The following is a 24,589-nucleotide window of genomic DNA, read 5'->3' on the forward strand; positions in this document are numbered from 1 at the left end:
GGTGAGAGGGCATGACTAACATAATCCAGGGTTATCAGGAAAGACTTCACAGAACACTCACCATTCCAGCTGGTTTCATGGGAGAAGAAGGTTTTATCAGGTGGAAGAGGAGATGAAGAAGGTTAGGCATATGATAGTATAAATTCAAAGGAAAAAGTTAGAAACAAGTGTGTCACATACAGAGAACTATAAGGAATGCAGTATTGTTGGAGCATCATGTTGGTGCATACGGAAGAAGTGGGTGGGTCTAGATTGAGAAAGCTTTGGGAAGCAGCCTAAGTAATCCCAGCTATATTTAGGGGGGTAGGACTCTACCTAGGACAACTGTCGTGATAAACCCATGATTTTCTTTATAGTCTTGTGGTCGATACCATTTTATCATTTAGACTGTGTGTGTCTAGGGCTTTCCATGGTCTCTTTGAAGCTTCCTTAGCTATGATTTCATGTTCAGTGACTCAGAGGGAGCAAGTAGGATCAGGAAGTTAGAAACAATGTGACTGGGAATAACCATTCTCCCAGGTTGAAGGCAGCTGATAAGGTCAGAGGGTGGGGTCCCCCTCACCATCCTGCACTGGCTGGGCAGAGGCAGGACTGGGGGCAAACTGTGCTCTTATAAGAAGGAACAGCAGTGTTGGAAGGTCTGAGATACAGGGCCACTTTTTGCTCTCCTTAATACCATGATCTGAACCTGCTTCTGTTCAAATGCCATGTACATGTTGGGTGCTCAACATATGTTTGTTGTTGATGGTTGCACTGAATTAGCTCAGAATCTATATAATAGGAATAAGGACAAGATGTCATCTTCACAGCTAGGACTCCCCTGACAAATATATATATATGCCTCTTTTTTTTTTTATATATATATATATATATATATATATATATATATATATATATCACCATAAAATGCATGCATGTGTAGGTTTTAGAGGAATAACAGATGTTTTCTAATCAAATAATGCACTTTGGTCTACCAATTTTAGAAATACACAAGGATGGATGTAGAATAACAGAGCTGGAAGGAAGCTCGGAGTTCATCTAACACCTTATTTTTAGATGATGAAACTAAGGCTCAGAGATATTTTCCAGATACTAAAGTTCTAATAGGATTTTAATATAAATGAAGCTCATTCTAGTAAATTTATATCTATTGCCAATAAAATGAAAGGTTCCAGGGCACCTGGGTGGCTCAGTCAGTTGAGCATCCAACTTAGGCTCAGGTCATAATCTCACCACTCGTGGGTTAGAGACCCACGTCGGGCTCTGTGCTGACAGCTCAGAGCTTGGAGTCTGCTTCAGATTCTGTGTCTCCCTCTCTCTCTGCCCCTCCCCCACTTGCACTCTGCCTCTGTCTCTCAAAAATAAGTAAGTGTTAAAAAAAACAGGTTTCTATATAATAAAATAAAATATAAAATAAAAGCTTTCTATAACCACACAGCAATTATTTTACTTTTAAAAATATCAGTAAGGACCTCAGGATTCTTCTTGGTCCATTATTATTTTCTTTAGTAAAGAAGTTCTCCACAACACTGAACCTCTAAAAAAGGAAGACATTTTGCTCTTTTGAACACTACATAGCACATGGTATGTGTTCAAAAATTCTTGTCAAATAAGATCTAGCTATACCTTCTCTAATTCCTGCAAAATTCTAATACTTCTATGAGCTAAACATTAGAGATGTTCTTGAGGCACAAAACTGAAGGAAGAAAATATCATGTCTACATTATCAAATACTACTTTAAAAGCAATCTTTTAACATTTTCTGGAAGCTAATACCTAGTGGATTTTTCAGATAGAAACTTCTAGTCTATGCTGATTCTTCTGTGGTTGGTCATGCATCTGTGATGGCTGGTGGTCCTTTGCATTGACAGGAAATGTTATGATGACCACAGAAAGCTGCATACAGGTTTGTTTTTCATCCTGAATATTCAGATCCTTTTATGCTAAATCTGGGATGGAAATAGTTCTCTTAAACAAACTTGGCCTTTTGACCTATAGAATGAAAGAATCATACCCTTGAGGCCAGTCTAAAACCTCTGAGCTAGTGATTCTCTAACAGGTGTAGCCAGACAATGAAGGATGCACATAATTTGGGTACTATATCAAATAACGTTGAGTATAATTTGAAAAATTGCATTAAATAAAATACAAAACCTATTTATCTATTGTTTTCTGCAATACAAAGTACAGAAAGTCAAACTTAAAAGAATCTTAGCGGGTTGGGGAGGCAAAAGATAGACTAGAGTTGGAGGTACGGGTGTGCAATAGTATTCAAATCCATCCATGTCCAAGATAGAAATCAGCTTTTAGACAGAGCCAATAGGACAGATCAAAACTGTCAATCCTATGCTGTGTCTGATAAGTCTTCTTAGTACCATTAGCTCCTGATAACTGCTATTTATAACAAGTTCATCTAGAGAATGTGATCCATCTTCTAGGATAAGATCAGGATGGCTCAGGAAATGGCTGCCACACTGCTGACTCTCTCATGACCTTCTCCGCATGTCACCAAGCAGGTGCTTTCAAAAGAGTTAGCTGGGGCACAGGGGTGGAGAATCCCTCCAAACAAGAACAAAAACAGTTGGAGATGATTTTCTCAGTTGATAACCCTGGAACAGAACCCTATGGAAGGAATCCAAATAAAAACATTCTCATTCAGGAAATAATGCACATCGTGTGCTGATCACAACCTTTTTCTCCATTCCTGTTCAAGGAACTTACAAAGCTGAACTCTTCCAAGTTTTCCAGATTTTCAGGGTTGCACTCCCATAGCTTAAGCAGAGAAAGAACAAAGCTTTTAGGTCAGCCACATCTGCCAAAATAACCATTGTAATTACATGTATTATAATAAAAATAATTGGAAAGGTGGGCTCAGCACTTATAGGAGAGCAGAAGAGAAAGCAAGGCATTTTTCCTAGTCAAACTTTAAGACTGATGTTGGGCAGAAGTGCTTAGAGGTGGGAGAAGGATAGCTCTTTATTTATCAAAACTTGTTATCGTGACTTTGCTGTTTGAGTAAAACAGATTCAAAGTGTTTTCCTTCTAATTAGTACTACTCTCCCAACATTGTTGAATCATTTCTATTAATCATATCACTTTTTTACAGGAAAGAGAGTAATAAATTGACAAATTACGAAGCTAGTTGTAAACAAACACTTGCTAACAGTAGAATGCTATCAGGGTCTACCTATAGCTTACAGAATGTTTTGAATTTTACTCAGGGGTAGGGCCAAAGTTTCCTCTTTGGTGGAAACCACTGTATAAGAATAATAGCAGTTATTGTTGAGGAAGTTCACACTGTGAGCCAGGCACTATGTTAAGCACTTTACATTACCTCATTAAAGTCTCATAACAAATCTATGAGGAAGGAAATATCATTCTTTCTTTGCCAATAAGGAAACAAGCTTAGAGAAGTGATACAACTTGCTCAGCATCACGTAGCTGTTAAGTGTCTTGGGATGATAGTGTGGAGAGAGGATTGTGAGGGAGGCCGGATGCAAATCCAAGCATACTGCTGACTTTCTTCTTTCTTGAAGGCAGAAGGCAGTGATCCATGGGAGACACAAACCTTTAAGCTCTTATCAGTTTAGTGTGAATGAGTTTCAAATTCTTTCCTGAAGGCCATGAAAAGCAAAAAGGATCCAGAGAAGGTCAAGTGAGGAGGGAGGACACACGAAAGGAAAAACATGACCTGAGTTGAGAATTAGGGTGGCAACAATAGAACAGGTGCTTGAAATGGGGGCTCACAAAGGCCGCTTGCTAGGTTTATAATTTAGCTCAAGGCCAATTTTTCGTGGATGCCTTTCTGGATTTACTTTTGATTTATTTACCAGAACCCTAAATAAATCAAATAAATAAAGTTGCCGTGACATGTGTAAGGTTATAACCAATTTATTTGTCCTGAGAAATCATCTGTTTTATAGTCTTTAAAAAAAATGCCTATTTGTTGAGTGCATAGTGAGAACAAGTGGCAGAGGCATTGTGGTAAGAGCTAATTTGATTACCCATGTTGAGAAGAACTTGTTCCCAGAATCCTAGTATGCAAATGTTTCAGGCACAGTGCTGGTGGTGGAATTTGGGAATTTGATACAGCTTTACGCAGCACATATTTAGGTAGCAGATATTAAAAAAAAAAAAAAAAAAGTGATGTATTTTGCCGCTACTTTTAGTTTGCAGTTATGGCAAGCAATCAGCATTTATCAACTTTTCTTTCCAAATCAATTTATTTCTGTTAAAACGCCAAGTCAACATTAACTAAAAATATTAAAGAAATTATAGTATAGGTTATTTGCACTTATGGCCCTATGGCAAATAATGTGAAGATCACATGCACAGAGCTCATCAAAGTACTCAGTAAATCCTGTGGAACTAAATGTAGCTAGTGACATAATGACATATACAGAAAAATACTTTCTGGATCCTTAAAAATTATCATTCATAAAATTTCATCTTAGGAAAGCTAATCCTTATTTTAAATGAGTCAGATTTACAATGCCAAACATAAAATTTGAAAAACAACACCAAAAAAAACCCCAAAACCCAGTGCAGTAGCCAGTGGCTTTATTTTTACTCGTGTTTATTTTGCTTTTGCATATTATACATGCACAAACTAAGAGAAGTCAAATGAGTGTGTCACCAACGTTAAGAGGAAGTAAAATATTTTAAATGCCTCTCTCCATTTGATTTAATTATCCACCATCCCATCTCCAAGTGATTTGGAGCAGATTTTCTTGGGGGATTGTTAAATTTCTGATATCTGGCACGATGGCATTTGCTTCTGAGATGGATAGTGTTGACAGTTCTGAATAATATACCACCCTAAACCATAAAGGCATAGAATCTCAGCCTTAGTCCCCTCTACAACCTCTTCACTTTACAGAGCAAGAAAGTGAGATGAGAAACAGAACCAAAAACATACAGTTAAATATCCAGGAGTTTATTAGGCATACAATAGACTTTGAAAATTTGAACTATGATATTGCTAAAATATAATTTCCTTATTTTTCTGGATGTTTTCATTTTCTAAGAAATGAGCACATGTGGAGGAAGTAGCCTTCAGAGTCCATCCAACTCCTCTTTCTTGCGTATATTACATAATCCTTCTCTGCTTCAGTTTCCTTATTTCTATAACTATTTTTTTAATCACAGAATTGAAGGAAGGATTGAATGAGTTGACATAAATGTATAAAGCTCAGAGCATGGTCCCTCTCAAAAAGTTCTGTTTCCTCTCCACCATAGAATACATTATATGTAAGACAGGATTATTTTAAGGACTAAAAAATGATTAAAGGGAATACAAGTGGCTTTCTTTCTCACTAGTAATTAAAATCTAACAAATGCAGGCAATTTACAAGCAAAAAAAAAAAAAAGACCAAGTAAATATCAGAACTCTGTGCATAGGCTTAAAAATATTTTTCATAGTTATAATTAATATGCATATATTATATACTTTTTTTTGGTACACAAAATGACCTTCTCTATATTTCCATACTTCCTATTTCATTTATTTCCATATGTCAGTACTTCCTAGTCACACTTCTCTAGCATTTAACTGTCCAGGAGAAAAACCTACAGCTTCTTTGATAACAACAAACTCAATACATGCTCTGTCTTATCACCTCTAGTCCTCAGGCACCTGCATGTTGAAGGTCTACCTTGAGAACCACAGAAGGTAGGGAAGATGCCTGATTCCTTCATCTATCTGCAGTGATTGGCATACTGTTTAGTGCAACATAGATATCCAGTAGGAATTCTTTGATTAAAAAAATATTACCAAGGGAGCATTCCAGGGTGTCCTAACCTCTTTTAACTTCTAACATAGTTGACATATTAATATCAAGTTGTCTCATCCCCTTTTAAACACATGTACCCTTCTCAGTGCTGTGCTAATTCTTGGTTGTCAGTAAATTCTCATATGCTCAATCTATGTCTTCAATCTTCATTCTATCAGTAGAGTTTCCTCTTTAAATTAATAGGGTTCAGTTTTGACCATCATTGCATTTCAATACATTTTAACACCAAATAAATGTTAAATGTCTGTGATATTTTAGAGAGCCTATATTACCATTTTCCCTGCTGTAAAAAAAAAATAATTCAAAAGCTTAGAAAGTTTGCGTAGAACTAAGATGGGAAACAGTAACAGGAAAATTAAGGCAAAATAACAAAAGAAAAAATATGACATTAATTCCAACATTAGAAAGTATTCCTACATGACTAAGAAATGTGTTCTGTTTGACTTACACACTTTTGCTGACATTTTCACACAAATCTGAATGTTCCTGAAGAAAAGACAATCAAGTCATCATCTATCAGACTGAACCTACTTAAAATAATATCTATGCCTAAAACAAAGACAAGAGAAAAGCTGCTCTGAAAAGATGCAAAATAGTGGCAGACTTTTGTGCTTTGTTACTTGTGAATTTTCAAACACACAAAACCAAGTCAAGTCTTTACTGAAATGGCCAACATCATGTGGTCATCAGAAGGCAAGGCTGTTGTCCTGGAAACATTTCCTTTTAAAATTGTGACACTGACCAGCCCAATGTGCCAAAGACGAAGTCCTAAATCCGAAAATTGACAGTTTGCAAAGCCATGCAGTATATATTTAGCCACAAGGTCATCTATTTCCCAGATGACATCAGCAAGAGGTTTGCATATTTCAGCTGAGACTGACAAAGATGAATTTATGTCACAAGAGCAGGGGACAAGCACGAGGAAGTTCGAGGAAACGCACGCCTACAAGCAGAAAGGTTGGGCAAGGACTGCTGAGAAGTCCCGGGCTTAGCCCAGTAGAGATAACCACGTGCAAAGTGGGGTTGTGAACATTTCATTTAGTCCTGGGAACATAGCTGACGATATACAGGAAATCATTGTTTAATTAGCAATAAAAATTAGCTCTTCAGTTGTTTCCATTGGAGTTGTTTGCTGAAAGGTCTCTGTTTTTCAAACTCAGGAGTTACTATTCTTTACTAAATATTTGCTAACAATGAATGCCAAAATTTAGGTTAGTTTTCAGGATATGACACAGACATGGTTAAGGGACATTTTAGAGAAAGAACTAGGAGGCTAGCTGGGAAAGCAGATGAATTTTATCTGTGTCACTGTACAATATCTGTTTAATGTATGTTCCAATCAATGGCTTGAAAGAGTTTACCCAGATTTTACAGTTTTTTGTTTTGTTTGCTTACTTATTTGCTTTAGGTCCTCATTGATTATTTATTTCTACAAGATTATTTTTTACTTTCATTTAAATGGATCCCTTAAGTACCTGAAATTTTAATTGATGTTCTACATGTAGGAAAAGTGCAAAATGGGAAGAATACACAGGTCAAGGTGTTTTTATTTAGTTCAGCCTCTCTGCCTCAGCACCATTGACATTGTGGGCTGGGAAATGTGCTGTGATGTGAGGCTGTGCTGTGCACTGTGGGCTGGTTAATAGCATCCCTGGCTTCTACCTACTAGATGCCAGGAGCACCCCCACTCCCCTCCCCAAGTTGTGACAATCAAAAATGTCCCCAGGTATTGTCAAATGTCCACTGGGAGCCAAAATAGCCACTGGCTGAGAACCACTGATTTAGATCACATCATTAAAATGAGAGTAATTAATGGAAATTTATAGAGAGAGACATAAAATAAAAGATAACTATTACAGCTTCACTAAAGCAAAGTAAAAAAGTCCTGTGGATTATTTCTCATCATTGGCATTATATTCAGACCAATTTCTAGAACTACACCATAGTGATGAATTCACGAGTGCCTCTGAAGTCCGAGACACATCCTGCATTGTCTGAGAATGAGGAGATTTTCTACCAAATTCCACATATTCCCTCAACATCTTATAGATCATTTAGTTGTATGTCCTATTTTATAGACATGAGACATGCAGTGGTCCAATGCATTGTTTAAGTTCCTCCTGAACCAGGTCAGTCAGAACCCACAGCTTTAGATTCCCAAATCGTTAATCTTTCAAATGTACAATAGACTAGAATAATTTTCATCAGTTTGAAATTAATAAAGGTTTTTATTCAATTAGAATATTCATGTGAAATTTTCAGTTAATTATTATTCTAGTAGTAGAACCAAACTATAGCTACTCTTAAACTGAGCACATTCTGACCTCCTCTTGGTGGTAAAAAGTACATTGGAAATCTAAGCACTAGCTAACTCACCATTCAGTGTTCACTGTTAAGATAATATTAGAAATACTGTCATTTGTCCATAAAGTCTAAGAGAACTAAGAACAACCACTTAAATTTTTCTGAATATAGCAAAGTCACGTATTCATGTACCTAACTATGGGCTATAGATATTCACCATTCACTCAGCACATATTTGTTGAGTAGTGCTGATTATATTCCAGGTACTCTTCCAGGCAATGTTGATACAGGTAATGAGCAAAAGAGGCAAAGAATCTACCCTCGTGGAGTTCACATTTCAGGGCAGAGAACAAAGACCAAACATCAAATAAATACAATGAACAACGTTTAAGCTAGCAAGAAACAAAGTAAAAGGGGAAGAATTGATGGGTCATGGTAGTCAGGTAGTCATAGAAGGACTTTGTGAAGAAGAGGAGACATCTAAGCAAACTTGATTAGACTCAGGAAGCAATGCATGTTCAAGGGTAGCCTATAAAGCTCTAAGCAGAGGGACCTACAGCAAGGATCCAAATCCCAGAACAGGAACAAGTTTGGTCACAGTAAGGAGTTTGAGTGTGATGGGAAAGTAAAGTAGGATTTCAAGCAAGGGCAAATACATGAGCAGATAGTAAGAGAACATTTTTGAGCAATATACTGTGAATGTTACCTTTTCTCCCAAATTTTCCATAAATGACGAGGGTAGGCTTGTGAAATTTTGAGATTTGTACAATGGCAAAGTGACGTGGAGACTTTTGATGTTTCCTCTTTTATCCATGTGATAAAAAAGTCCTCCTGTAAAGAGAAGAAAAAGAAACAGAAAGTCCTTCTGCCCTACTCGAAGGAGCATCTATGTAAAGTTCTGAGGCACAGTTCTGGTGATATTTGCTCCCCAAGGGTAGCTGCACTGAATTCAGCAGGATCCCCAAGTCTCACCAACAGATTTGTTCCTGGAAATGGTGAGAAGTCTGTCACCTGGGGCCTAGCATACTCTGTCACAGCAGGGCCTGGATCACCTGCCTTCTGCACCCAAGCAGAAGATGAGCCACACAATAAGGGGCTTATCTTTTATTCCTAAAGATACATAGAAGCCACAGCCATTGCGGCTGGGTTCCTTGTCCAGCATTGACCCGAAGTGCTTGAGAATTGAACCAGACTCTTCCTGAACTCCAGGAAAAGCTGACATTAGGATAATGTTAAACACTTTGTAAAACAAAACAAAACAAAACAAAAAACAAAAATGAAAACAAAACAATGAAAGATTGAAGAACTAGGGACTTGAAGCTGAAAACTGGTCTCCTGTCCAGTTTCTTGGTTCCAGTGACATTATTTCACTAAACTTAATATATTCAGTTATCTGTGAGTCACTCTGCAATCTCATTTCAGACAGGGACAACACAGTGACTTATAGATACAGTACCGAATATATAGTTACAGTACAGAATATACAGACTGGAAACAAGCTTTACTGTAAAGAATGCCTGTTGATGAGGAGACTATTGTCACAACCTAATTATTTCTTCTTATTCAGAACTATAACTGATGGATTGTGTGAAGCCCCATTCTACTGCTCTGTGACACATGGATATGTGGGTACGTGTGTGTCCGGGAAAAAGTGAAAAGGTAGAGGGAGAATGTTGTTACCACCCATGCAAGGAAAGGCTCTGAGAACCTCACTGTGGAATTTTGCTCAGGTCACACTTCCCTAGGCATGGTTCTGTTTACTCTTGTAGGCAAAATGAATGTTTTTCTGAAATTCCAGTTGTGGATGTAAAGTCACATGCAAATCTCTTTCCTGTAATAGGAGGTGTTTCTCTGCCTTCTACCTGATATAGAAATCATCTCAATTATAGGACTAGCCATGTCCTTACTCTCACCCCCTCCCCCAAAATACTCACACTTGTGACTGAGGCTAGACTATATCCTTTGGGGGTATTGAAGTGGTTAAAAACACAGGTTATGAATGTAGTATAAAGTATATTATTCTAACCAAAAGTAATCCTGGCTATGTTATATGTCCCTTCAAAGATATTTCTAAACATAAACACTGACTGATTCTGCCAGAAAGTTATGATTTTCCCAGTTGCTTTAGCCAAATATTGGCATTTTCATGTTTCAACCTTATATTGGTTTTAGGATATGTGGTAAGAGGGAGGAATGAGAAGTCTTATTTAATCCTAAACTATACAATGCTATAAAAATACTTGCTATACCTAAGAATGTTAAGTTTTATATCTCTGAAGGCAAAAAAAAAAAAGCTGCCAAGTTAATTTTTTTGGAACAGACATATATTTCATAAACTTTACTTTCAGAAGAGAAAAACTGAGATAGATATTTCTAAGTTGAATTTGACTCTTTTTTCAAAGTTTATTTATTTTTGGGACAGAGAGAGACAGAGCATGAATGGGGGAGGGGCAGAGAGAGAGAGGGAGACACAGAATTGGAAACAGGCTCCAGGCTCTGAGCCATCAGCCCAGAGCCTGACGCGGGGCTCGAACTCACGGACCGCGAGATCGTGACCTGGCTGAAGTCGGACGCTTAACCGACTGCGCCACCCAGGCGCCCCTTGAATTTGACTCTTATGAAATGACTGGAGTGGACTTTATGGGATGCCTCCTCAAAGGCCTTGAAAGGTAATTAATTGCTTTTATATGAATATTCCTAATTTTCCTCCTTAAAGTTTTACACAGTTACCTCTGAAGCAATGTTAGGATAAAATACATCAAAGTAAGTCAAATAGCTAAACACCTACTTATTTTAACCTTATATTTGATTAAGTGGCTATGAAATGGTCACTCATCTGTTTTGATACACACAAAGGGTTTTTATGCAAAAAAAAATTATCAGTCTGTTTCATAATCCCATTTCTAAAATAGACACAGAGAAAGAGTCATTATCACCTCCCTTTAGTATTAGACACAATTGACAACTGAAATTCTATGAGTGCACTTGTGTGTATGTATAGTGTGAAGGCTGGGAAGTCCCATGGGAAGGAGCTTAAGGATCTGTAAGGAAAAGCGCATGCCGATGAGGGCGTGATGGCTCACCAGTGCCCAGCCTGCCTCTGAAGCCCTCTAACATGCCATTCATGCACCCAGGAAGTTCGCCACCCCCATGCCACTCCACACGCTAATGACCACTGGCTCTAAGCAACAGCTTTTGGAACAGGCACAAATGCTTCAAACCCCTAAGGACCACTCACTAATCCAGATTTTTTTCCAACTTCATATCACTTGGGCCTTTTTTGCTTGTGGCCTAACCTTTCTGAAGGCTTCCCAGAGCCATCTTATTGACAGGAAGTAACAGAATCTGATGATTTATCTGTGTCTCAGTGGCTATGAACGGGATTGCCTGTCATTGTGAATCAGAAAAAGCAATCACTCCTTTTTTTCTCCCAGTTATTTTTCTTCAAAACAGAAATAGATATCACTTTTCTCATCACAGGACATAAATATTTCTGTTATAAAAATTAAGAAAAAACAAAAATTCATGATCCTAGGGCCTAATAATAACCATATTTTGGTACACATAACATTTTGTTACATCTTGCCTTTTTCAGGTTTTTCTGTGCAATTACATTATGTTTACATAATTTAAAATCTTTAATGGCAACAAACTATTATTTATGTCTAATAATTCAAAAAAATTTTAATGTTCATTTATTTTTGAGAGAGACAAAAGACATTTATTTTGAGAGAGAGGGGCAGAGAGAGAGGGAGACACAGAATGGGAAGCAGGCTCTAGGCTCCAAGCTGTCAGCACAGACCCTGATGTGGGGCTCGAACCCATGAACTGCCACATCGTGTGAACTGAGCAGAAGCCGGACGCTTAACCAATTGAGCCACCCAGGCTCCCCACTATTTAATAATTTTTAAAATATGATGGTATGTTATGAGCATCTTTACATGACAGTAAAAATAGATCTGCATCAAGTGTTTACTTGGCTACAAATGTATATCCTTTGCAGGAGTACCATGAATTTAAGAAGTGTTAATTGTTGGGCATTCACTTGACTGTTTCTATTTTGTTTTTATAAATAACCTTGGAGTGAATGTCCTAAAAGACCCATCTTTCAACTGTCTGATTATCTCCTTAGGATATATTTCCGGAAGTGAGACTCTCTGGTTAATATATGCTATTTTTAAGGGCTTTGGATGTAAGTTACAAAATTGCCCTCAAGAAAGGATATATCAGTTTATTCTCCCACCAATAGTGAACAAGTGTGGGAGGCTTCCTTTTCAATTCAGCCTTCATCATGTCATGCATTTACTTCTGTTGGCTCATGACAGAATATAGAGTCTATGGAGTTAGGGTAGATTTTAGAAGGAAAAAAAAAATGTCTCAGAGAAGTTGAGACTATTCTGTGGCCCTTTATGAATCACAAATGTGAACCTTCCTTCCTGCCTCTGCTTTTGTGGGGAGCAGTGTTTCAGGTCATGTGTGGCATGCTAATGCTGTATGGCAAATGTTTACAGCTTGGAAAAGGCTTCACTAGGGTTTGATGTGGATCCAGGAGGAAGTAGAGGAGTCCCCCAGTGTTTGTGAAACTCAGCATGAGAAAATAATCTCCCTCCTGCTAAGTGGGTCTCAATACTCAAAAGCTGTATGAGAAGGTCAAGGGGATAGAAAATCTCTTCCTCTGCCTCAGGCTTTAAGGACTTGAGAGAAGCACTCTCTGATACTTTATAAAATGAGGAAATAAATAAACAGGAGCTGGATTCTCTATTCTGCCAACATTCCTTGTCAGTACCCTGTGAAAAAATATGTATAAATTCAAAAGGCTAAATTAAAAAAAGAAATGGAAATGTATTACACTGTTGGCAGGAATACATTTCTGATATAATGACAAAATCTGGGAGCTGTTAGTAGAAGCATGTGCTTGCAAATTTTCATTCTTCTTTGAGAATCCTGATGAATAAATATTATAAAATTAAATCAAATAGTGGGCTAATCATTTTAATACTTTAGTTTTGATACAGTAAGTACCCTTATTTTAACAATTCTCCAATACCACATTGCTGGGCTGAAAATCAGTTAGAAGTAGGCCTGTCAAAGGCAATTGTTTCCACATTCTCTTTCTTTCTTGTCTCTCTAGAGATGCCTTTCTACAATAGACTGTCTCATTTCTGATCTTGGCCAGCTAGACCACCTGTTTTATTTGGGTCTTATTCTAAGTTGGATGAGAATCAAGGAAAAGGTTGCAGGCACGGGAATAACATCATGTGTTTTTGCTCAAGTATGTCTCTATTGTCCCTTTCTTCTGGGCTGGTAGAAATACTGAATGTCTCCCACCCTTATCAGTCCAGAATCACGAGGCAGCCAGACCTCTCAGAACTTCCCATGGTAGCTTACTAAACTATACATAGGGTGACTTAAGCTGATCAAATGGGTTATAGTCATTGTATTACTTCCCCATCTACAAAAGTAATATCTACAAAAGTAGACCTTTCAACGATAGAGCCTGTTCCGAGGGGTCTTTGTTGGGCTTTGCCAATTTGTCATTTAGCTGCCACTATCTGTCCTCTTGCCTTTCCCTATTGTTCATTTCTGTGACATCTGTTTCTTTTATTTCTTCCTGCCTCCATGGTTTTCTACCACTCCCCAAAGTTCAAATTGCTATCATTGCTTGAGTGTTTTCTATATTATTTCAGAGGAGCTGCTTGGCTCCATTTTTTTTTTTTTTTTTTTTTGGACCCTCAGCGAGATACAAGCTATGCGTCATTTGGTGGAAATGTGGAACCATACATTTTTTCTTTTTGTGACTGAACAACAGATTTATTCTTGGTAATGACTTTACCTTTGGTACTCCTCTTTATTATTTCTGGAATGTGAGGCAAAGTGAGAGTAGCTGTTTTGACCAGTAGGATAATGATAAAATGAAATGATTTAAGTATCAGTAAAAAATTGGGGGGAGGAAATGCTAATATCTAAAATAAATGATGCGTTTTCTACGATGCAATGTTTTCTCTTTAGATATTAAACATCCTCCTTCAGTTAAATACACAGTGGTAATAATAGGCTTATGGAATTTGAACAGATCCAAAACTGTCTTGTGTTTATCCAAATGCTGAGGAGAAAATATTAGTTAATTCTGCCAGCTTAGAACAAGTTCCATTTACATGAACCTTTTACAATGATACATGATGTTTCCTCGCAAAAAAAAAAAAAAAAAAAAAAATGACACAAAAAGCAATTTGTCTGTGTTTCTTGGGCCAGGTGCTTTAAGATCTAACCTACGTTAGCAATAGGAAGATGGCAGATGGACTCTTTTTTTAGATCTAGACTCTATGCTCAGATAAGTTAACTACAAACTTTTAAAATGGTTGTGTTCTACTCATACACCTTCAGAAAAAGAAAGAATAGAAAGTGGGACTAAAGGGGGAAAGAAAACCCTTGATGCTTTATAAGAACTTGGATGTACAAAGTCAAACCAAGTAGTTTGAATAGAGACTCTGTATTTGTAAGGTTTACTCAGCAGAATTTAGAAAGAAGTAGTAAGCATCATAGCTGAGGGCAAAGGCCCCTGCAGTCAGAGTGCCTCAATTTGAACACAAAGTCAGCCACTTGCTAGATGAGGGATCTTGGGCAAATTATTTAACATTCCCATGCCTCAGTTTTTTCCATTGTACAATGGAGGCCCGAATAAGACCAACTTCCTCAGGACTGTTATAAATATGCAGAGATGCATGTACAGGACTTAGAGTGATGCTTGGCACAGATTGAATACATGATGAAGGTATCATTACCATCATCACCACCAGGTTTGCCCTTATGAAGAAAAAGCCAGTTTCAGTTGGGAGAGGCCCAAGATATTGCAAAGAAAAATAGTTTTTTGTCAGCTTCCAATAGCAACATTCTTTCTATGGGATTCCAGAAGAAGGAAAAGTAGTGAAATCATTTTTTTAAAATTCTTGTTCATTACTTTTTATAATAAATTGTATTTTTTAAATCATCAGAGTAAAATTGACTCTTTTTGTTATATAGTTTTATTAATGTTGATACATGTGCAGATTTATGTAACCACCACCACAATCAGAAGAGAGAACTGTTTTCCACCACAAAAAAAATCCCCTGTGCAACAAGCTTACTCCCAGCTGTAACTCCTGACAACCCCTGATCTGCTTTCTATCACCACAGTTTTTACTTGAGAAAGTCGTTTAAATGGAATCGTATTTAACATCATCTTTTGAGGTTAACAACTTTCATGCAGCATAATGACTTTGTGATTCCCCCATGATGTTGCATGCATCAGTATTTTGTTCCTTTTTATTGCTGAATATTCCATTACCAGTTTGTCTTCACACTCAGCTGTTCAAGGATATTTGTGGATAGAGCTGTTATAAACATTTGTGTACAAGTCTTTGTGTGCATATAAGTTTTTGTTTTTCTTGAAATAAAACTTTTTACTTCAATTCTGTTAAATCCCATATTTGTGACTAGGAGACTTCATTTGGAGGAATAGAAATCTCAGTAGCCAGAGAAACAAACTAAGTCAGCAAGTGGATTTCAACCATATTAGGGACAAATCAATAGAGACTCCAGTAATATAAAAAGGTCTCTGAAATTCAGGGACATTTTATTCATTCATTCATTCATTCATTCATTCAAGTTTATTTATTTTGAGAGAGAAAGACCATGACCCGAGCCAAAATCAAGAGTCAGACACTTAACCAACTGAGCTACCCAGGCACTCCCATGGACATTTTTAATAGGAAACATTATTAAAAACATGTGGTTAATTGATATTAGTTTTCCTTAACTTCATGAAGAGTATAAGTTTATTGTCCATTTGGGGTTGTTCTTTGTTTTTCTTTTCTCTTTCAAGCAGGATTTTTATCTAGAATTTCCAAAGATCTCACAGTGTACTCAAATTCTGATTTAGTAATGCAACTGTTTTCTATGTTTGATAAGGCCCTTTTCCTTTTCCACTTCTGAAAGCAAGATTATTTTTAATGGTTTCATCAGGGCCATGAAAATAACCTTTCACAAAAACAACTTTTGACTAAGGTAACTGCTTGTCTCTTTGCTGAGAGTTAAGAAATAAAGCAAAGTTGTCCACGTGTTCGGAAACTAAAATTAAATATGACAAGAAGTCCAAATATTAGTGTTTTTTCCTGTTGGGCTATATAAAGCTTCTGCTGATTCGTCAATGTTTCCTATAACATGTTAGCCAGAGCTAAACAGTTAAAACTCTTTCCTTTGGTAGTGTGGCAGCTGAGTTTCCATCATTTACTGTGCTATAAAAGAAAATTCATCATAAATTGTTTTGGTCTCTTGGAACATTTCTTCTGGCAAATGAAGGTGATAGTTAACAGAGTCTCATTCAAAACAGAACAACAGCAATATTAACCAATGTAAGTCTAAAAACACTAGGAGATATTGCTTCGAAACTAAAAATAAAAACCAGTTCTCACTAGGAGAAAGAAGGCAAGGGCTGGCTGGCTTGCTTTAGAAGGTAAGTGGTAACTCCATGGATCTAAGCAGAATTAATCAGATCATTTTTTTATCTAGGGAGATTTGGTAAAAAACAAGGTCACACCATTTCATAGGCTGAGTTTCTGTCAGAAGTAGCATCCCATCATGGGGATTTTGTGCTGTGTGGCTGAATTCCCCTGGCGAGGCTATGTCTGATTTGTAAGATTTCATTCAGATAAAGAAACCCTTAGGGGCGCCTGGGTGGCGCAGTCGGTTAAGCGTCCGACTTCACCCAGGTCACGATCTTGCGGTCCGTGAGTTCGAGCCCCGCGTCGGGCTCTGGGCTGATGGCTCAGAGCCTGGAGCCTGTTTCCGATTCTGTGTCTCCCTCTCTCTCTGCCCCTCCCCCGTTCATGCTCTGTCTCTCTCTGTCCCAAAAATAAATAAATGTTGAAAAAAAATTAAAAAAAAAAAAAAAGAAACCCTTACAGAAAATTGTAAGCACAGAAAAAAAAGAGGCAGAGAAAAGGGAAGAAGTTTTAGTCATCCTTTAGCATCTCCTTCTATATCCCCAAATCCTGGAAAACCTATTTGATAAGAGAGGGTTATTTTGTGAGCTAAAACTCTCATGGTAAAAAATGTTATCACCTTGGAGAATATTTTCATCAAACTGTGACAAACTAGTGATCACTTTTTCTCCAAGTCAGGAATATAGCTCAATGATTATCACATTGAAATCGTATAATTATGCCACCTGTTATGCTTTATTTGTCTTTAATAATTGAATTGTGTAAATTCTGTGAACAGTACATTGATGACCAGCTACTCATTTATGATAACCCAAAACTTTAAATGTCCTCAAACTTAAAAATACAGAAATGCATTGAGAGTCTGATGTGAAACACAAATAATCCTTAAGAATTGGAAATCTTAGGGGCGGGCGCCTGGGTGGCGCAGTCGGTTAAGCGTCCGACTTCAACCAGGTCACGATCTCGCGGTCCGTGAGTTCGAGCCCCGCGTCGGGCTCTGGGCCGATGGCTCAGAGCCTAGAGCCTGTTTCCGATTCTGTGTCTCCCTCTCTCTCTGCCCCTCCCCCGTTCATGCTCTGTCTCTCTCTGTCCCAAAAATAAATTAAAAAAAAAAAAAAAAGAATTGGAAATCTTGGTTTCTAGACTGAGCTCTGATGTGAATTATTTTTCAAAATTTGAACCTCATATTTCTAGAAAGTAAATTTTGGAGTTAGTTCAAATGTTGGCTTAAATTTCAGCACTGCTATCTAATTAACTGTGATGTAGGGTAAATTATTTAACTAATATGATCCTTCCATTCTTTACAATGGTTAAAATTGTTCCTGGCATGTTTACCTAATAAAGTACAGGTGAAATAATGGTAAGGTATGTGAGAGCACGTAGAAAACTCTCAAAAACTATCATTTAAAAATAAAGCTATGCTAAAAATAAACTACTGAGATTTTTGCATGGTGAAGGAAACCATCAACAAAAATGAACAGGCAATCTATATATGGAATGAGAGAAGATATTTGCAAAAATATATCTGATAAGAGGCTAAGAATCAAAATATACAAAAAACAACAACAAAACCCAAAAAACACAACTAAACACCACATGAATAGTTCGATTAAAAATGGGAAAAGGACCTGAACCGATATTTTTCTCAGGAAAATATGTGTATGGGCAACAGATATATGAAGGGATACTCATTATCACTAGTAATCAGGGAAATTCAAATCAAAACCACAGTGTGATATCACCTCACACCTGTCAGAAGGGCTGGTACCAAAAAGACAAGAAATAATAAGAATAGGTGAGGATTTGGAGAAAAAGGAACCCTCATACACTGTTGTAGGAATGCAAATTGGTGCAGCCACTGTGGAAAACAGTACCATACAATCCAGTAATTCCACTACTAGATATTTATCCAAAGAATATGGAAACACTAACTCAGAAAGGTATATGTACTCTTATGTATATTGCAGCATTATTTACAACAGCCAAGATATGGAAGAAAGCTAAGTGTCTATCAATGGATGAATGGAGAAACAAGATGCAGTGTGTGTGTGTGTGTGTGTGTGTGTGTGTGTGTGTGTGTGTGTGTACACACAATGGAATATTACTCAGGCATCAAAAATGCTGAAATCTTGCCATTGACAACAACATGAATGGACCCAGAGGGAATTATGCTAAGTGAAGTAAAGCAGAGAAAGACAAACACCATATGACTTCACTCATATGCTCATATGTGGAGTAACAACAGCAACAACAAGAACAGAAAGCAGAAACAAGGCCATAAATCAGAGGACATACCGGTAGTTTCCAGGTGGAGGGTATGAGCAAAATGGGTACAGAGGAGTCAAAGATAAAGGCTTCCAGTTATGGAATGAATAAGTCACTGGGATGAATGGTACAGCAGAGAGAATATAGTCAGTAGTATTACGATAGTGCTGTATAGTGATGCATGGTAGCTTCCCTTGTGGTGAGCATAGCATAATATAAAGAGTTGTCAAATCATTATGTCATACACCTGAAATTAATGTAACACTGTGTGTCAACTATACTTCAATTAAAAAAAAAAAAGTAAAACTATGATGAAACAGAGGACTGACTTGGGCGATAGCTAACCCCCAGGGATAGGCTCTATGGATACATGTGAAGAGGCCAGATTCCAGATTGTTGTTACTTGGATACTTATATAGGTAAGACCTGCTTTGTCTGAAGGCTATCATCAAGTTTTAGAATTTTTTTTAAGTTTATTATTTATTTTGAGAGAAAGAGAGGGAAAGAGTGGAGAAAGGGACAGGGAGAGAGAGAGAGAGAGAGGGAGAGAGAGAGAGAGAGAGAGAGAAAATCCCAAGCAGGTCCCACATTGTCAGCACAGAGCCCAATGCAGGGCTCAAACCCACACACCGTGAGATCATGACCTGAGCCAAAGTTGGATGCTTAACCTACTGAGCTGTCCAGGTGATCTGCTCCCCTTTTTTTGGCTGCCACTCTTGGATTAGAGATACCTCTGGACATAAATTCAGCCTTTAGCAGATACACTAACTTTTTCATGCAGAAGTCTACCTTCTACAAAGTATCACTTCCCAAAGAGAAGTGTGTTCATAGAGCAGGATTTGGCCTAATATTTCTTACACTGAAAAATCTTTACATCTTCTCTGACCAGACCAACTCAAGGGAAAATGTTTCTGGCCTATAAAATTGAATGGTGCACTTAAGATGAAGAGACATATAAACTTCCCTATTCTAGTAAGGTGAGTGATCCTTTGGGATTTTGAGCATGGTTCCTTTTTGTGTCAGATCCTGAAATGCCCAGAGGAGTATGGAAAGACTTCCTAGTCCATTAGGTAACAAGGTAACAGTAGGCAGATACCACACAAGAAGGGTTTGACAGGACTTGCTCTATTTGAGATTTATTAAAGACAGAGACAGGACTATAGGTCAGGGATCCAAAATCAGCAACTTTGAATTTAAGCAGGAACTCAGGAGAGCTTTTATCAGGGTCAGCCAGGACACAAGAAGTGCTCTGGAGGAGCGCTGGTCCTTCTTATGCTGATCAGCTTAGATGTGCCCTAGTGATCATTTCCCTGAGCTCCACTGCTGGTCTTATATGATGGAGATCAGTTAATGCAGACCTGAGTTTCTTAAGAGGAATGGAATATTCTCATTCCCACAGGTTTCCTTGGTCTCTATCTAGGAGAAAGATCATATTCTCTGGAAGGACTTTAGCTTAGGAGTTCGGGGTTCTTAACTCCCAGGATAAGGAGTAGGGGAAGTCAAGGGAGACTTCTCCTCAGTTGTGGTCTCAGCCTCTAAGCCCAAGTCCCAACCACGCAGCTCTGGCTAGAATTGGCACCATAAGGATTCTAAACAGACCCTCCCACAGTCAGGTGTAATTGTCTCACTAATAAGGAAGCAAGTGATTGACTTGTCTCATCAGTAGCCCTCACTTTATATTCATATTTCCACTACTCATTGCTGCTCATATTTCTGTTGGTCCTGAAGAAAACAACTTGCATTAATTTCCACCGCAACAACTTGAAGTTCAATATCTTCCCTATCAAAATAGAATTTCATGTTCGTCATTTTTGCCCCCCTCCCCACTCCATTTGCATACACTGCAGGCAGCGAATTCTATACAGCTAAATAACTGGAGTTGGAGATGAGGTGAAAAGATTGCCGGTTGAGAAAACTCTTCAAAATTCCCATCAGGGGTTACCGTACACATTGAATAATTGTAGCTTTTCTCTATATGGATCTAAAGTATAAAGACTTTGCAAGGATTTTTTGTCCAGTGTATAGATTAATCAAGTGGCTTTTCTTCACTCCTCTGATTAGATTTTCATTCATTATTTTTTCTTGAACTCTCACTTGCTAAGAAGGTGAGGGTAATCTAGTAGCAAAGGATTCATTCACTTTTCTGTCAGCAGCATTGCAGAAAGTTTTGATAGGCAACAGCAAAGCTAATAATGAAGTTGAGATTTTGTATAACTTGGGAGTTCTCTTCTATTTATCAATGTATTAATTCCACCCAGAGACCAGCAGAATGCAAATATGGCAGTATAAAAATGTATATACATGGGACACATATTTTGATGATGCTAGCTGGAATAAAGGGGAAAGAAGGCAAAACGATGCTTTGTGCCTGTGTACAGATTTGAGAGAAACCAACAAGATAAAGTGACAAGCTGACTCTATGTGGAGCACAAAAATCTGAGCCTGAGTATCACCTCCTCCAATTGCTAACAATTTAATTATGGACAAAAGAAGACATTTACATTCTCTACACCTGAGTTTTCTCAAAGTAAAATGGACCCTTCTCAAATCTCTAGCTGTATGACCAGGTTACTTCGGGAAAAAATGGGGGACCACCTGGGTGGCTTAGTGGGTTGAGTGTCTAACTCGATTTCAGCTCAGGTCATGATCTTAACGGTTTGTGGGTTAGAGCCCCACATCTGGCTCTGTGCTAACAGCACGGAGCCTGAATAGGATTCTCTCTCCCCCTCTCTCTCTGCCCTTCTCCCTCTTGTTATCTCTCTCTCAAAATTAATAAATAAACATTTTGAATGGGATAAAATAAATGAGAGCATTATTAAAACTCAAAGCCATAAGAACATTGAACAGCGTAATTGTAGTGCCTCGGCAGGAAATGATGTATCCTGTTCAGAGGAAACACACAAGAGATAGAGGTGAAGGACCAACATCCCTTGCTTATTTTTATTTTTTTAAGTTTTTATTTAAATTTCAGTTAGTTAACATACAGTGTAGTATTAGTTTCAGGTGTATAATTTAGTGATTCAACACTTCCATACAGCACTAGGTACTCATCATAACAAGTGCACTCCTTAATCCCCATCACCTATTTCACCCGTCCTCCCACCCACCTCCCCTCCGGTAACCATCAGTTTGTTCTTGACAGTTAAGAGTCTGTTTCTGAGTTTGTCTCTCTTTTTTCACCCGCTTTTTGTTTGTTTCCTAAATTCCACATATGAGTAAAGTCACATGGCATTTGTTTTTCTCTGACTCACTTTGCTTAGCCTAATACTCTGTAGCTCCATACATGTTTTTCTGGATGGCAAGATTTCATTCTTTTTGATGGCTGAGTAATACTCCAGTGTGTGTGTGTGTGTGTGTGTGTGTGCGCGCACGCGCACGTGTGTGTGTGCAGGTGTGTGTGTACATGTGTCACAGCTCCTTTATCCATTCATCAGTTGATGGCCATTTGGGCTGTTTCCATAGTTTGGCTATTGCAGATTATGCAGCTATAAATATTGGGGTGTGTGTACTTTGTCTGTTTTTAAATGCTCATCAGTCCCTTATTATAAAATCAGAATTCAACTAAACCTAAATCAATGATGGACCATTTGTTCCATTTCTAACATTCCCAGTAATTTATTGCATAATTTTTGCCAAGTTATTTGACCTTCCTGGGATTAGAGGGACTGAAGAACATTCAATATCCAACATCCCCCAGGCTTCCTGACTCCCAGTCTCATCTCTATTCAGTGAATAGAATGCTATAAACCACATACAGAGCAAGACACCAATCTTAAGCTGGATTCCCTGAGAAAGTAGACCTGAGGCAGGACATGAGACTAAGTAATTTATTTGGAAAGTGATCCTAAAATGTGCTGATAGGGGGATAGGGCGATAAGAAATGAGGGAAGGACAAGAAGTCAATATAGGGTACATTATCAAGCAGGTTACCACTGCAGACAGCTGAAGCTCAGTCCATTGGGGGACATCTGGAAGACTGGATAGAACATATGTCAGCGTTTTCCCATCTAAGCAGAGAGGAAGGTGGGTTATAGTCTCCTCCACTTCTCTTCCTTCACTGGCAGAGCAATGTTCTTGAGACAACACTCCCCAGCACCTATGGCCTGCTGTGCACACCAGCCAAGCACATCAGAGAAATCCTGCAGTGACAGGTCACAAGTGTGTGCACAAGGGAGTCATCAGCATGCACAGGGAGGGTGAGCGCTGAGGAGACATGGGCAGGGCTATGACAGCAGATGCTGTAATATTGTGAAAGACAGGAATATGTGCTGCTCAGATTCTCCTTCAGAACAGGAGATAGCTGCTTCCTTCAAGATGCTTAGCTGAAGGACTCCTATGGTTAATGGCTTCTGGGTCCTCCTCAGGTTTAGAGGTGAGGCAGTGCTCTTCTTGGGATAATTCCGCCAAATGACTGAGTAAGGCGGTGGTGCAAGGGCCTGTCCATTCTTCCTAACCTAGGACTTCTATGACGAGTGATCTCTGCTCCACACCCCTCATGGTAGAAGCTTTCTCAGGTTCATTCTAGTCTCACAGCTCCTTCTGCCCAGTCAGCCTCCATCCCTTCTCCTTTCTCAGGTGTTACTACCTTTTCCTTTCTTAACTTCATCTCTGTGTCTGCCTTCTGGAGAACCCAACCTGCAACAGATCCCTAATTCAAAAGAGAGTTCTAGAAAATGTCAACCTCTGGACTGAAAGCAAAGAATCTACATTAGGTGAGTCAACAGAAAAGTTGGACTGGAAAGACCCTTTCTACAGCAGGACTGGACAAGAGGAGGACTCCTCCAAGCATGTCGTTGGGAACCAACCAGACAAAAATACAATCAGTAAAAATAAGAAAAAAAATTGGATGCATGAAAGAAATGTAAAGTTTGTTAGACACTGAATAAATACTTGAAGGGATGATGGAATTTCCTTCTCTAGCTATTATTTTTTTTTTTTTTTTAAGGAGAGATTATCTGGATGCCTGGGTGCCTAAGTCCGTTAAGCCTCCGACTTTGGTTTTTGGTTCAGGTCATGATCTCATGGTTTGTGAGACTGAGCCCCATGTCAGGCCACAGGCTGACAACATGGAGCCTGCTTGGGATTCTCTCTCTTCCTCTCTCTCTACCCCTCTTGGCTCGATCTCCCTCTTGCAGTCTCTCAAAATAAATAAATAAAGTTTTTTTTAAGGATAGATTATGTATTACATTGAGGTAGATGTAATTTTCAAAATCCTTACTACAGATGCTGTTATTTTTATTTTTTATTTTATTTTATTATGTTTATTGTAGGGTGAGAGTGTGTGAGCAGGGGAAGGAACAAAGGGAGAGAGAGAAAAAAAAAACAGAAAGAGAATCTTAGGCAGGCTCCACACTCAGTGCAGAGCTGGACATGGGGCTCAATATCATGACCCTGGGATCATGGGTACTCTACTGACTGAGCCACCCAGGTGCCCCAAGTTATTTTTATTTTTTAAAAGTTCTTATAGATGAGTGTACCTCTTTTATAAAATTGCATAAGCAGGACTCAACTGCATCAAATCCAATAACTTGATTTATACACATGATATTGTAATAGTAAGAAAGGCCTGAACAAGAATCTGTTATTTAGATTTAGTTATTTGAAGGGAAGAGAAGGAAAGTCAGGTAATATGCTTGAGAGCCTGTTATGTACCAGAAAGTCTAGTAAGTGGTCCATTTGTTCATTCACCAAATACATTTTTGAACACTCACTATTTTCCAGGCACAGTTCTACATACTAAGATACATC

General features: G+C 38.2%; 1 long non-coding RNA gene across 1 annotated transcript in view; it reads right to left on the bottom strand.

Annotated features, from left to right (window-relative positions):
• Nucleotides 1-8,774: 8,774 nt before the first annotated feature.
• The window catches only part of LOC121015640 (uncharacterized), a 64,268-nt gene continuing 48,453 nt past the window's right edge, over nt 8,775-24,589 (bottom strand). Inside the window, exon 2 of the long non-coding RNA XR_005783913.1 lies at nt 8,775-8,927. This is a non-coding gene — a long non-coding RNA (uncharacterized LOC121015640). The remainder of the gene's footprint in view (nt 8,928-24,589) is intronic.

The sequence above is a fragment of the Herpailurus yagouaroundi genome, unplaced genomic scaffold, assembly GCF_014898765.1.
Source record: "Herpailurus yagouaroundi ecotype Mexico unplaced genomic scaffold, PumYag 29, whole genome shotgun sequence".
Lineage (NCBI taxonomy): Eukaryota > Metazoa > Chordata > Mammalia > Carnivora > Felidae > Herpailurus > Herpailurus yagouaroundi.